Source organism: Hemibagrus wyckioides, linkage group LG18, assembly GCF_019097595.1.
Source record: "Hemibagrus wyckioides isolate EC202008001 linkage group LG18, SWU_Hwy_1.0, whole genome shotgun sequence".
Taxonomy (NCBI): domain Eukaryota; kingdom Metazoa; phylum Chordata; class Actinopteri; order Siluriformes; family Bagridae; genus Hemibagrus; species Hemibagrus wyckioides.
The window spans coordinates 8,530,388-8,542,604 of record NC_080727.1 but is presented as its reverse complement, the minus strand read 5'-3'; the positions used below and the strand labels follow the sequence as shown (position 1 = coordinate 8,542,604).

Here is a 12,217-nt window from a genome sequence, read left to right as displayed (position 1 = left end):
GGTATAGGCTCTGTACTGGATCAGAGCATCAATATAGACACCGCCAAACAAAGTGATCTAAACACTAACACTACACTAAACACACACACACACACCAGAGATAAATAAAGCAGGGCAGCTCACTCTAAGCACAAACCAGTCTGTGTCAGGCCACTGAACCTTCTCTGCCAACAAAATAATTAAACAAATGCAAAACACCCGAGTTCAATACAAATATGAAGCATTTGTCCTTTAGGGCTGTGTGTTAATTAACTCCTGCCTTCACACTAGTCCTTGCTTTTGGGCAGAGACACACATACATAGGAAAAGAGAATCACCCAAAAAAATAAATAAATACCCAAACATACTAATCTTGTATCCTCCTGGTTTGAGAAGGGTTTAAAACACATATGAAGTGTTTCTTAGCATCTAACACACTGAGCCCTAAAGCCTGCTCCCCTCTTTACTGCCACTCTGTGTTTTTGCCCCCCTGTTACCCCGGGGGTAAGCGTGCGTGCTGCTCAGAGACAGAGAGTTGGCACGGCTGGTGTTAAATGCCCCTGCACTCCAAACTGCACTTCAAAAGCCCTGCATTAGAACAGAGGAGCTGGAAACCGGCCAATCAGAGCAGAGCTAAGACTTCTATCACATCACACAGACAAACACACACACACACACAAAACACACACACACACATAAAACACACACACACACACACAAAACATAGCAATGTACAAAATAACCACAAACACCCACAAATTCATGTATACACACTTACATCAACTTAATACATAATGTATTAAAATTGCAGATATTCACACACACACACACACACACTCATATACAAGATGCAAAAAACAACAGCACACACACACAGTAAACACATACTCACAAATAACCCCACAAATACACATGCAAGGTACAAAACTGTCACAAATCCATGCACCCGCGTTCATGGGGATACAAAGCCAGAGCAGCAAGAGAGTGTTTGCTGTGCCAAGCTGCAGAAGGGGCATGAACACTTGCAAACACACACACACACACACACAAACACTCTCTCTCTCTCTCTCTCTCTCTCTCTGTTTCATCTTTTGTTTCAAGACATGTAACATAGCACTGAAATACAACTTTTCAATTAAGACACTAACAAAAAAACCAAACACATCTTTAATTAAGCTCTGCCGTTTTTGTTTTGTTTTTTGTCAGAATAAAAATGCCCTTCTTTGGAGGAATTTTCCAGAAATGCTCTGTAGACATTGAAGCAGCTCAAGGTTCCCGGACTGGATCCTTGGTCCTCTATGTGGCTTTCCTCAGAGTTCTCTGGTTTCCTCCAAACCTCAGAGAAACCCTCAGAGAAACATGGATTTAATTTTCCCCTAAGTGTGTATGAGTGTGTGATTCTATGTGTGGTGTTCCATCCAGGGTGTATTCGCGCATCGTGTCCGGTATTTCCGAAAACCCCTAACCACGAAGCAGTTATTGAGCACTGAATGGGTGAACTGAATGGCTCAGTTACATCTTGCTGTTAAGAATAAAACATTTATATCTATTAATAATATGTAGCTAGAATAATGATGTGGCCATCAAGTATGTTTATGCATCTTTGTGTGTCTGTGTGTGGCATGAGAATATTAAGGGCAAATGTACCCCAACCCCCTCCTTCAACAGTAACCCGGTGCCAATCTGGCACACACACACACACACACACACACAATACACACAGCACAAAAAGCACCCACATCAGCAGCATCTACAATATAGCACACGATCACGTCCTTAAAATATTTCCTCTCTTTAACTCATTTATTTTCTTGCTCATCAAATTTTCAGGGCTGTATTTTGCCTCTGACTCTTTTCTTATTCAGATTCATTGGAGCGACACGCTAAATTAAATATGGCAGCGCCGAGGTGGCTTAAGCTGCAGAACTCCGGCTCAGACGAACTCTCGATCTGCCTTAAAGAAGCGCTAATAACATGCAGCTCATTCACAACAGAGCGAGCGAGCGAGAGAGAGAGAGAGAGAGAGAGAGAGAGAGAGAAATTGAATGGACGTGTCTGCCCTTGTGAAGTCATTTCCTGACTCTTTTCCTGCATTAACAGATCCTGACGCAGCACTACATGACATTTTATTTGAATGTGGACCGGATTAGTCACACCCCGATGCAAATCGCCTTCACTTTTAAATCTTTTAGTCGGGGGTAAAAAAAAGAACTCCTGTCACCAGCAACAGGGTGAATTTAGGGGCATTTGAAACCTTCGGCAAATAGAAACCGCTGACACACAAGCATGTGCTTTTATTTAGGCAAAACCACTGATTCGACATGTATTTTTTTTTTCCCCCCAAGAAATATTTAACACTACACGGTTGGAGTGCTGACATCTTAAATATTTGTAAGTGAATATACATAATAAACCATATATATTATTTTGTAAAATTATAATTACATATAAAAAAGTATATATAGATTTTTTTTTTTTTAATTTACAGATGTCATGATAAAAAAAATTCACATATATTCAATATATTTATATTATATATTTATTATTAATATAATAATATCAAAATTATATGGATTTGTTTTATATGATATTGGTATTAATGAATTTTTATTCTTTATTTTAATCCATATAATTTTCCATATAATAATTTTGGATTTCTCTTGTTTCTGTCAGAAGGCACTTTTTAAATAATATTAAAATTGCCTGAAATTTACGCAACTTTAAAAAAACAATTATGCAGTATAAAAAAACCAAATGAATAAAAATAAAAAACTAACATCCAAAATATCTGGATAAAATATTTTGTTTTATTATGTATGGTTATGCTGTAAAGAGGCATGTTTTTATTTGTGTATATATATGTATATATATATATATTTTATTTGTAATATATGATATAATATGATAATATATAGTATAATATAATATGAACGTTTATAATATAGTATATAGTATCATATAATAAAAAATGAAATATAATATAATATAATATAATATAATATAATATAATATAATATAATATAATATAATATAATATAATATAATATAATATAATATAATATAATATAGGGGTTTAATTTGTTTCCTAATTGGGCATTTTTGTTTGTTTATAGCTTTCCTAATACACAATATTATAATATAAAATAAGTATTTTTAAGTAACTTTATTTGTTCGCTTAAATTAATATAATTTGCAGTGTTTTGACCTGTCAGTGAGTCAGATTGTGTGATGGAGTGTTCATATATTCCGAACTGTAGCTTCTACATATGCTATAATCTGCTACTAATCACACAAGATTAAATTAATACTTTGTGATTGTTATATGCATAGTTTTATGATAAATAATGCACAGCATACTAATACATTACACTACATGTACTGTCATCATGTTTTACACACACACACACACACACACACGCACACACACGCACACACACACAGCTTCCTCGGTAAACAGATGGAAAGACACCTTATCGCTTAGTTTCTTTGTGAGAGCTTCTAACCCTCAAAGAGAGATAGGTCACACCTCCTGTCTAACTCTCAGACACTAACACCCACACACACCCACCCACCCACCCACGCTCTCTCTCTCTCTCTCTCCCTCTCTCCCAGCTCCATCTCTGCTGCAGCACCTCTGTAGATTGATGCTAATCAGCTGCAATTCTCCGTTCCCTCAGACACACAGGTGTGTGTTCCCAAATGCGCTCACACGTTCCTCACAGCGCTAACACTCACACACACACTCTCTCTCTCTCTCTCTCTCTCTCTCTCACACACACACACATGCACAAACAAAAGAGGATGCAGCAACGCAGTCAGTGTGTTCATTAACTGCTCCATTATTAGTGTGTTATATCAGTTCATTAAGAAAAACCTCAAGCTAACTACCTAACTAACTATCACACAAATACACTGTAAGGGCAGGAGAAAGGCGATATTAAAACCGCCCTCAGGAGCGAGGACCAAAAGAGAGCAGAACACACCCGTGACATCATCCTAACCTAAAGTTTCAGAGCAGCAAATCCTCTGGAAGTGTTGAAAACAGTAAAGAGAGAGAAAAACGAGTTGCATTAAAAGTAAAATAGTTGCAATTACTGCTGTTGTTTGGGACAAAACCCGTAAGAGTTAAACAGATCAGCCCCCCAAACATACACTCGCTCGCTCTTCCCCTCCTCCCTTCCCAAATCCCTCCATCGTGCCAGCTCCTCATTTGCATGTGCTGCTTTTAGGGGTGTTTTTTTTCCCCTTTCTTTCTCTTTTTTTCCCAGAAAAAGTTGGCAGCGCTCCCCGTTCTCCATAATGCCAGCGTTTGGGAATTGTGCGCGGAATGAAGCCGATCCAATCTCCCGACCGCGACATGAATTTTCATTAATTACAACCTTGTCAGCAAAAGCATTATCGGAGCTGAATATGAAAATGCTAATGAGTGCTCATTTGCATATTTTTCTTTGTCGGAATGTCATTAATTATTACGTTTTATGATGATGAATGCAGCTGTCGATGCTCTCCGAAGCGTAATTAGCCATCAGGATGCATGGATCCGATCAGCCTCGTACAAAACGGAGGCTGGTGAAAGTAAACTTTTCCCCCTTTTTCTTTCTGGTCCGCCGGGACTTTCCTTCACGTTTTCTCTCGCTTCTCATTCGCATCCTGTCTTTCACTTCCACGCTTGGGCCATTGTCATCCCTCGATCGAGCTACAACCCCAAAACTCCTAAATGCTCAAAAAAAAAAAATATTTAAATTAATGAGAAAAAAAAAAAAAAAGAAAAGAAGAGAGAATTATTCTGGCTTAATTAATGCCATGCTTAATTACTCCAGCATGATGTCAGCAGCTTTAATTAAGTTTTGGCTCCGTTACAGGAAACTCCTGGCTGCATTAAAAGTCATAATGGAGATTTGTGCCAAATCCTTCACAAAGCTTTTTTCGTCATCGTTAAAAAGAATGGGAGATGGAGCGAGGACACCTGAACAGGAGGAGAGATAGAACACACACTTCTGCACACCTTCAAACCTATGAGAGATAGATAGAGAATTGAGGTGCGTTCTTCTTGCATTCGTTTTTTTTTTTGCCTTCTAAAAATAATCGAACTCTTCATTCCCTCATCCTCTCTTTTTTTTTTTAATATAAAGAATGGAAAAAACAACAAAATCCAGTTGATCCGCCTTCAGCCGCTGGGAACAGTGTTTATGAGTAAAAAAGAAAAACAGGAGTAGGCAGATGGGCCCATTACACATGACCAAACCAATCAATCAGAGCTGAAGGGCCCAGGTGCAGCACAGCCGCGCAACAACGCGCCATTTCACAGTCTGTCACACACACACACACACACTCTCTCTCTCTCTCTCTCTCTCTCATACACACACACCAAACACACAGTGAGAGAGAGAGAGAGAGAGAGAGAGAGGGGTCCTACATGAGCAACCCGGCCCTTCTCCCACGAGGGCTCATCTGCACACACATGCACACACACGCACACAGGCTCTCTCTTTCCCTCTCTCTCTCACACACACACACACACACACATACACACACACACATGCTCGGCCCTACATGCTGTCGAAAGGACTCATCTGCAGCACTGAGCTAGGCCTGACATCTTCATCTCACTCACACACACACACACACACACACACACACACACACTCTGTCTTACTCCTCCTCAACACGATGTCGATCCACTTCACGTTTCTCCCAGCGGCTGTCTCCCTTACATGTATTTCTTACACACACACACACACACACACACACACACTTCCTCCATGCCCTCAGCTCTCTCACTCAGTTTTTATCCTCTGGATCCCTCACATCTATCGCTCTCTCTCTTTCTTGTACTCACTATCTCTTTTTTCCCTCCTTGTTCAACTGGTGGATTATTTTTTATTTGCCTTATACGACACATGAGAAACTTATTTAGCGGTTTCAAAAAATTAATTAATTAAAAAAAAAAAACGAATTAAAATAAGCATCAACTACAATAATAGTGCAATCACAAGAAAACTAGCATCACTGTGTGTGTGTGTGTGTGTGTGTGTGTGTGCACGTATGTGTGTTCATTCTAGCTAAATGCTTGGGGGCGTGCCCTCAGGCGACAGACCAATCACACATTTTCTCCAATGAATAGCCAGGATGCTTCAACAGTTCCAGTCTGCATGTACATGTGTGTGTGTGTGTGTGTGTGTGTGTGTATTCCAGGCACCAGGATGTATGTGCATTAGAGGTGTTCAATATTTTATTTGTAAAAAAATAAAAAAATAAAAATAAATAAATCAAAATATCATTTAATGATAGTATAAATAATTAAAAAGAAAAAAATATATTTACAGTGAGCATAAAAAATAAGATAAAATATGAGATAAAAACGATGATAAAATCATACCTAACTAATTTTTTTTTTAAAATGATTAAGTTCTTTAATATGTATTAAATTAAATTCCATTCTTTGCCATTTGTTACAGGATTTGGACTGATTTGGTCCTGCAGAAAAATACTGAAGAATGCTACACAATAAAACCAGCATCAGTTTAATAATCTGCATATAAGCTCCAGTTTAGCATTTAGCATATATATATCACAAATGTTTTTTTTATAAATTATAAGCCAAAAACTGTGGCTTCTATGGCTATAAAAGAAATAAACCAAATAGAAGCGGACAAAATGAATTTTATAATATTTATAAAATAGACTGAAATGCATTTTAATCAGTATTTTGAAAAACATACTTGTACTTAAAAAAAGAAGAAACACCCTGAATAACTGCAAACATTACTGCTGCTATTAGTTATTTAAATAACATAAATAACTGTGAAACTTTATTTATTTATTTATTTATTTTTAATTAAGTACTTGTGTCTATGGAGTTAATGGTCAATTTACACCTGACGTTACCCAGCTGAGATTCTCAGCTATGGGATTCATGCCAAAAATGCTCACCTTAGTGCCTCTCTCTCTCTCTCTCTCTCTCTCTTTCTTCATCCCTCATCTTTCCACTCTGCTCGTTTATTGCACCCTCACCTCTCTCCCACAGTGGGGCAACTAGCCTGCGGGGGGGGATAAAACCTCAGAGGAGTAGGAAGCATCAGACCCGGTGTCAAGGGGGTGGTTCCAGAAATGAAGGAGTGTGTTAATTAGAATGGCGAAGGTGAAGATTGGAGTGAGGAGGGGTCACATGCCTTCAGGACCCTCGACTCTGCCCATCAAATGCCATCTGGGCAAGTGTGTGTGTGTGCGTGGGTAATGCATACTCTTGGGCCTGCATGCACAGGAAATGTTAAGGCTGAGAAAACCAGTAGACAGATATAGTTAATATATTTCTTATCAGTAGTATGACACTGTTAAGCATATCTATGTGACTTAATTAAGCATATGTACGTGAGCCATTAACACCAAAGCTGTGCACACTGGTGTTTGGACCTTCTATGGATTTGAGCTCAACTCAAATAATGGCCTGTGTGAAGTGAGATTCACATCTCAGTTATCTGTTCTTTACAGCTTGTTTTTGCTTGAACAATACTGTGTATAGCAGCACAGTCTGACCATTCTAACCAGAATATTTCAGCATGAAACTGATATTTCATGCTATGGAAATACACCCACAAAAAGTAGTTAAAATAATTACTAAACATCACAGTATTGTAGCAGATGTTGCTTCACAGCTCCAGACACCGGTTCACTCGTGACCCCAGATTATTGTCTGAGTGGAGTTTCAATTTTCTCTCTGTGTTAGCGTAGATTTCTAATACTTCTACAGTTTCTCCTACGGACAGTTTCACGTAGGTTATACTAGATAGCCCCTGGGTGTGAATGAGTGTGGGAATGTTGTCCAGTGTTACCAGTATGACAAGTGACTTGATGAAGATAAAGCAATTAGTGAAGATGAATGGGTGAATTCATCCATTCATCCATCCATCCATCCATTTTCTATACATGCTTTATCCCTAAAAAGCACGGGGATCTGCTGGAGCACACATTGGGTGAAAGGCAGGGGTGCACCCTGGACCCAGTCCATCACAGGGCCAGACATATAGACAAACAACCACACACACTCACACTCAGTCCTATGGGCAATTTAGAATTACCAATCAACCTAATGTACATGTTTTTTGGACTGTGGGAGGAAACCGGAGTAAACCCACGCAGGCACGGGGAGAACATGCAAACTCCACACAGAAAAGTTCCCTGCCTGTTCGAACCCGGGATTCTTTTTTGAGTTTTTATGGCATGCACTTATCCAGAGCGACTTACATATTTATCTCATTTTATACACCTGAACACCTTGAGGGTTAAGGGCCTTGCTCAGGGGCCCAAGGGTGGACAACTTGTGGGATCTGGGATTTGAACTCACAACCTTCAGATGAGTAATCTAACACCTTAACCACCAAGATACCACTTAAAACATACCAAAGCTCCCGTTCAGGTCCTGATCACATATCTTACATATGACTTATGAGTGCCTCAATTCATATAAAAGATATGAATGGTTAAACTTTGGGTTACTTGCTCTACCTTCTAAGAACTCATTTATATAAAATACAGCAAAATAAGCAATATTCAAACATTTCTATAACATTTGCATGAAATTCAAATTGACCAATTCAAATAATTAATTCTATTGAAATGTATGCTTCTTTTTTTTTGCTAGCAAGCTAAAATGCTTCTAGCTAACTTGATGGACCATGCCAGTAACATCGGTGCTACAGATGATCATGGTTCACATATCTCCTTAGAGCAAATCAAATTGGTGGCTCAAGTGGTTAAGGCTCTGCCTCTGAGTTGCTGAGTGGAGGATCTGGGTTCAAGCCCCACCAAGCTCCACTGTTGGGCAATTGAGCGAGGTCCTTAACCATCTCTGCTTCAGAGGTGCTGTATCATAGCTGCCCCTGTGCTCTGACCCAACTTCCTCAGCTGGGATATATAAAGAAAAGAATTCTGCTGTAATGTATAGGTGGTGATCATAAAGGCTTCATGCCCTCAGTTAACACAGTATTCTTCTGTCTGATCACCTTTAAGGTATGATATGAGTCTCTTCCTGAATGACTTTGCCCCTATTCACAGGACTTTAGTGTTTACTATTGCATGCAAAATAACCACACAAAAATTGTAGCTAAATGCATTATGCAGTCCATATCATCCTAACTAGAAGAAACAGTTAATAATGATCTCTGTGCTGTAATGCATGCCCTTGAGAAACTTAGGCTGCATACACAATTAAAGCGTAACAGGAGCACATAACATGTGTAAAGAGCTGCACAGACCCGGGGTGCTCAGCTTCAAGAACTTGAAAACAAAACCAAAACAAAATCAAGCAGACCTGATTAATATTTCTCACTTTGCACTGTGCATCATTTGAAAACGAGCTAATAAATTATCAGCAAATCACAAAAGCTCAGCAAAACTCTCCCAAACTTCAAAGATTTGCAGAAAAATCGCACATCCAGGGAGAAAAACCTCTGCTGAATTAACACTACTGAACTGGTGCTGTGTGAAAAGTGCTGAAGGGAAAAACAAGAATCACAAACACAAAAAAAAGGCGAGTTCCAAGCAAACTTGCTTACAAGTCCAAAACTTGCATGTGCTTTGTGGCCAGGACAGTGACAGTAAAGAAGCACTGTGTGTGCTCACCTGCACCTGCTTGGTCTCTTCCTCACACACATACACACACACACACACACACACACACAATCATAAGTAAAACTTGCACAGTCATAAATACATATAGTGTAGCGGAAAGTAAATGCACACACACACACACACACACACACACAGGTAGTACTCTAATGTCAACTATGTCAAACTTTCTTCTCTACTTCGATGACAATAATGACAGATGTGTGATTAGCATGTCAAGGCGTGACGTCTGGGCCCACATTAGCTGCTGCCACACACAATTAAACAGACATGAACATACAAGCATATACAAACACATTATACTAATCCCCCCAACTCTTAACATCTCAAACCTACTGGCTCTTATATGTTGTTTTCAGTAACACACACACACACAAATCCCTGTGTGTACCTAAGCAGGGGAAAAAAAACAGTCTCAACAGCACTGAGGTGATTGAGAGTGAAATTAATGAGTTAATGCTGCTCTAAATGACTAGAGTAAAGACTGGACTGCAGGAGAGAGAGAGAGAGAGAGAAAGAGAGAGAGAGGAGGGAGAAAGAGAAAGAGAGAGCAAGTGAGCAAGCAGACATATCCAACTGGGTAAAGCCTGAAGGGAAGTTGAGAGTGAGGACATAGAGACACAGAGAGAGAAAAAATCAAACAGAGGAAAAGAGAGAAAGATAGAAAGTGTACAAGAGAAAAAAACAGGGGTGGGGGAGAGAGAGAGAAAGAGAGGGAGAGAGAGAATTGGTGCTCAGGATGAATGTGTGTGGGCTTGGAGGGCGACCCAAATCCCTGTGCTGATTATCTAAAACATGTCACTGTAATCTGTAAAGTTCTCAGTGCTGGAGAACATTACATAATTTTTCTCTTTGTGTGCCTGGACTGCTGTGATCTCTATCTCTCTCTCTCTCTCTCTCTCTCTCTCTCTCTCCTTCAGAGACATTAACATATTGACACACTCTGGATGCTCTGGATCAGAATTTAAAGTTAAAATGCAAGTTGGTTTACTAGTTGTTGTTTTTTTACCTCCTATTTTCATTACCAGAACAACAACTGGTAAATTTGGAATAATAGTAGATTTTATACAACTAAACAAGTTCTGCTTTTTTCCAAAACCCACTTCTTTCTGAGATTTGCACATTTTAAAGATTTCAGGCTTATCTACATAAGCTTTACCTATCTGACATGCATATTGTAGGATGTTAAGGACACTGTAATGCACTGAAATACACGTACAGTTCATTTTAACTGCACAGCAATGGTACAGTAAATCTGAATCTGAATGTAGGCTCATTTAGAAATATGTGTTTGCAATTCATCTTTATGACCCTTCACCGGGATGACTTACCTTGCATTCATACAACTCATCAAAACAGCTGAAACCCATTCATTTCTTTTAATAAGGGGGTGATTTACAGCAACAGGAGGTGATGCGTTACATAAAGGTTAAGGAGTTAAACTTTATACAAATGAGAAGCAAACCATGTGGTGTGAGGAATAATTATAAGGTTCGTTTTTGGCTCCTTGAAAAATGATCTGTGTGTTTTTATTTCACGGTGCAGCTCCGGAGTCAGTCCCTAAAGAGTTGCCGTGCTGCTGCGGGATTGAAGTGTTTGATGAACCCAGTGCCAGTGTTTTCGCTGTATGCTGTATCAGGCATGTCCCACCGGACAGAGACCCTGGGGCAGACCCAGGATTATATCTCACAGTTTGCTAGGGAACATCTGTGGATCCTCAGGAAGAGCATGAATCTATGGCTGGGGATAGAAACGTCTGGACTGACCTTCTCAGCCTGTTACTGCAACCCCCACCAGGAAATGTGAAGGGAAAATGAATGAATATAAACACTACATGTGCACTATAAAACCATGCAGTGTGTGAGCCTGAACATACGCCTATTTGTCACATCCTGATGGTGATGTTAGGTTTGTCCCTTGCAACATTGTTGCTCACAAAACATCTCAACTTAACATCTCTCGGTTGTGGAGAATCATCCCGCTGCTAAATCTATGTGAGTGAATGAGTTATGAGCCTGGTCCAGGAGGTGAACACTTCAGACGGAAAACAGAGGAAACGAGGATTCCACAAACGAAGCAGAAGACAGTGGCACCCGGTGTGCCTTAAGACAAACATATGATCACAAACCCGGTCATTTCCAAACAAAGAAGGACAGTCGGTACTGAGGTTCTCTCTCTCATCATGAACGTTTGAAGGTTAAATGTAATGAACATTTAAAACTTATATTAGAAGAGCTTAACATTACCACTGGGTAGAAACTCACACCCACACAATACAGCTCATGGGAAAAATCCCACTTACACTCCTGCAGTCGCTTTAATTCTGAATGTTATCTATCATTTATGAGAAGTTGCTGCTTCAATTGGAAGAGAGAGAGAGAGAGAGAGACAAACATAGATAAACAGGATGTCCTAGGGCTCTATATTACATTTTTTATGACTTATGTCAAGTTTAATTAGTCTTGGGCTCTTGTATCACAGCCTGATTATCTGTGTCACTGGCCATTTTGCAGTGTGGCATAAACAGCCTATGGTACAGCGCAGTGTTATGAGCTGTGGAAGATCACGCCTGTATAGATTCACTCAGAGAAAGTGTGAAGAGAAAAAGAGT

General features: G+C 39.5%; 1 protein-coding gene across 4 annotated transcripts in view; it reads right to left on the bottom strand.

Moving 5' to 3' along the window:
* Positions 1 to 12,217, bottom strand: part of LOC131369038 (transcription factor 4-like) — a 147,778-nt gene that overhangs the window by 83,283 nt on the left and 52,278 nt on the right. The window lies entirely within an intron of this gene.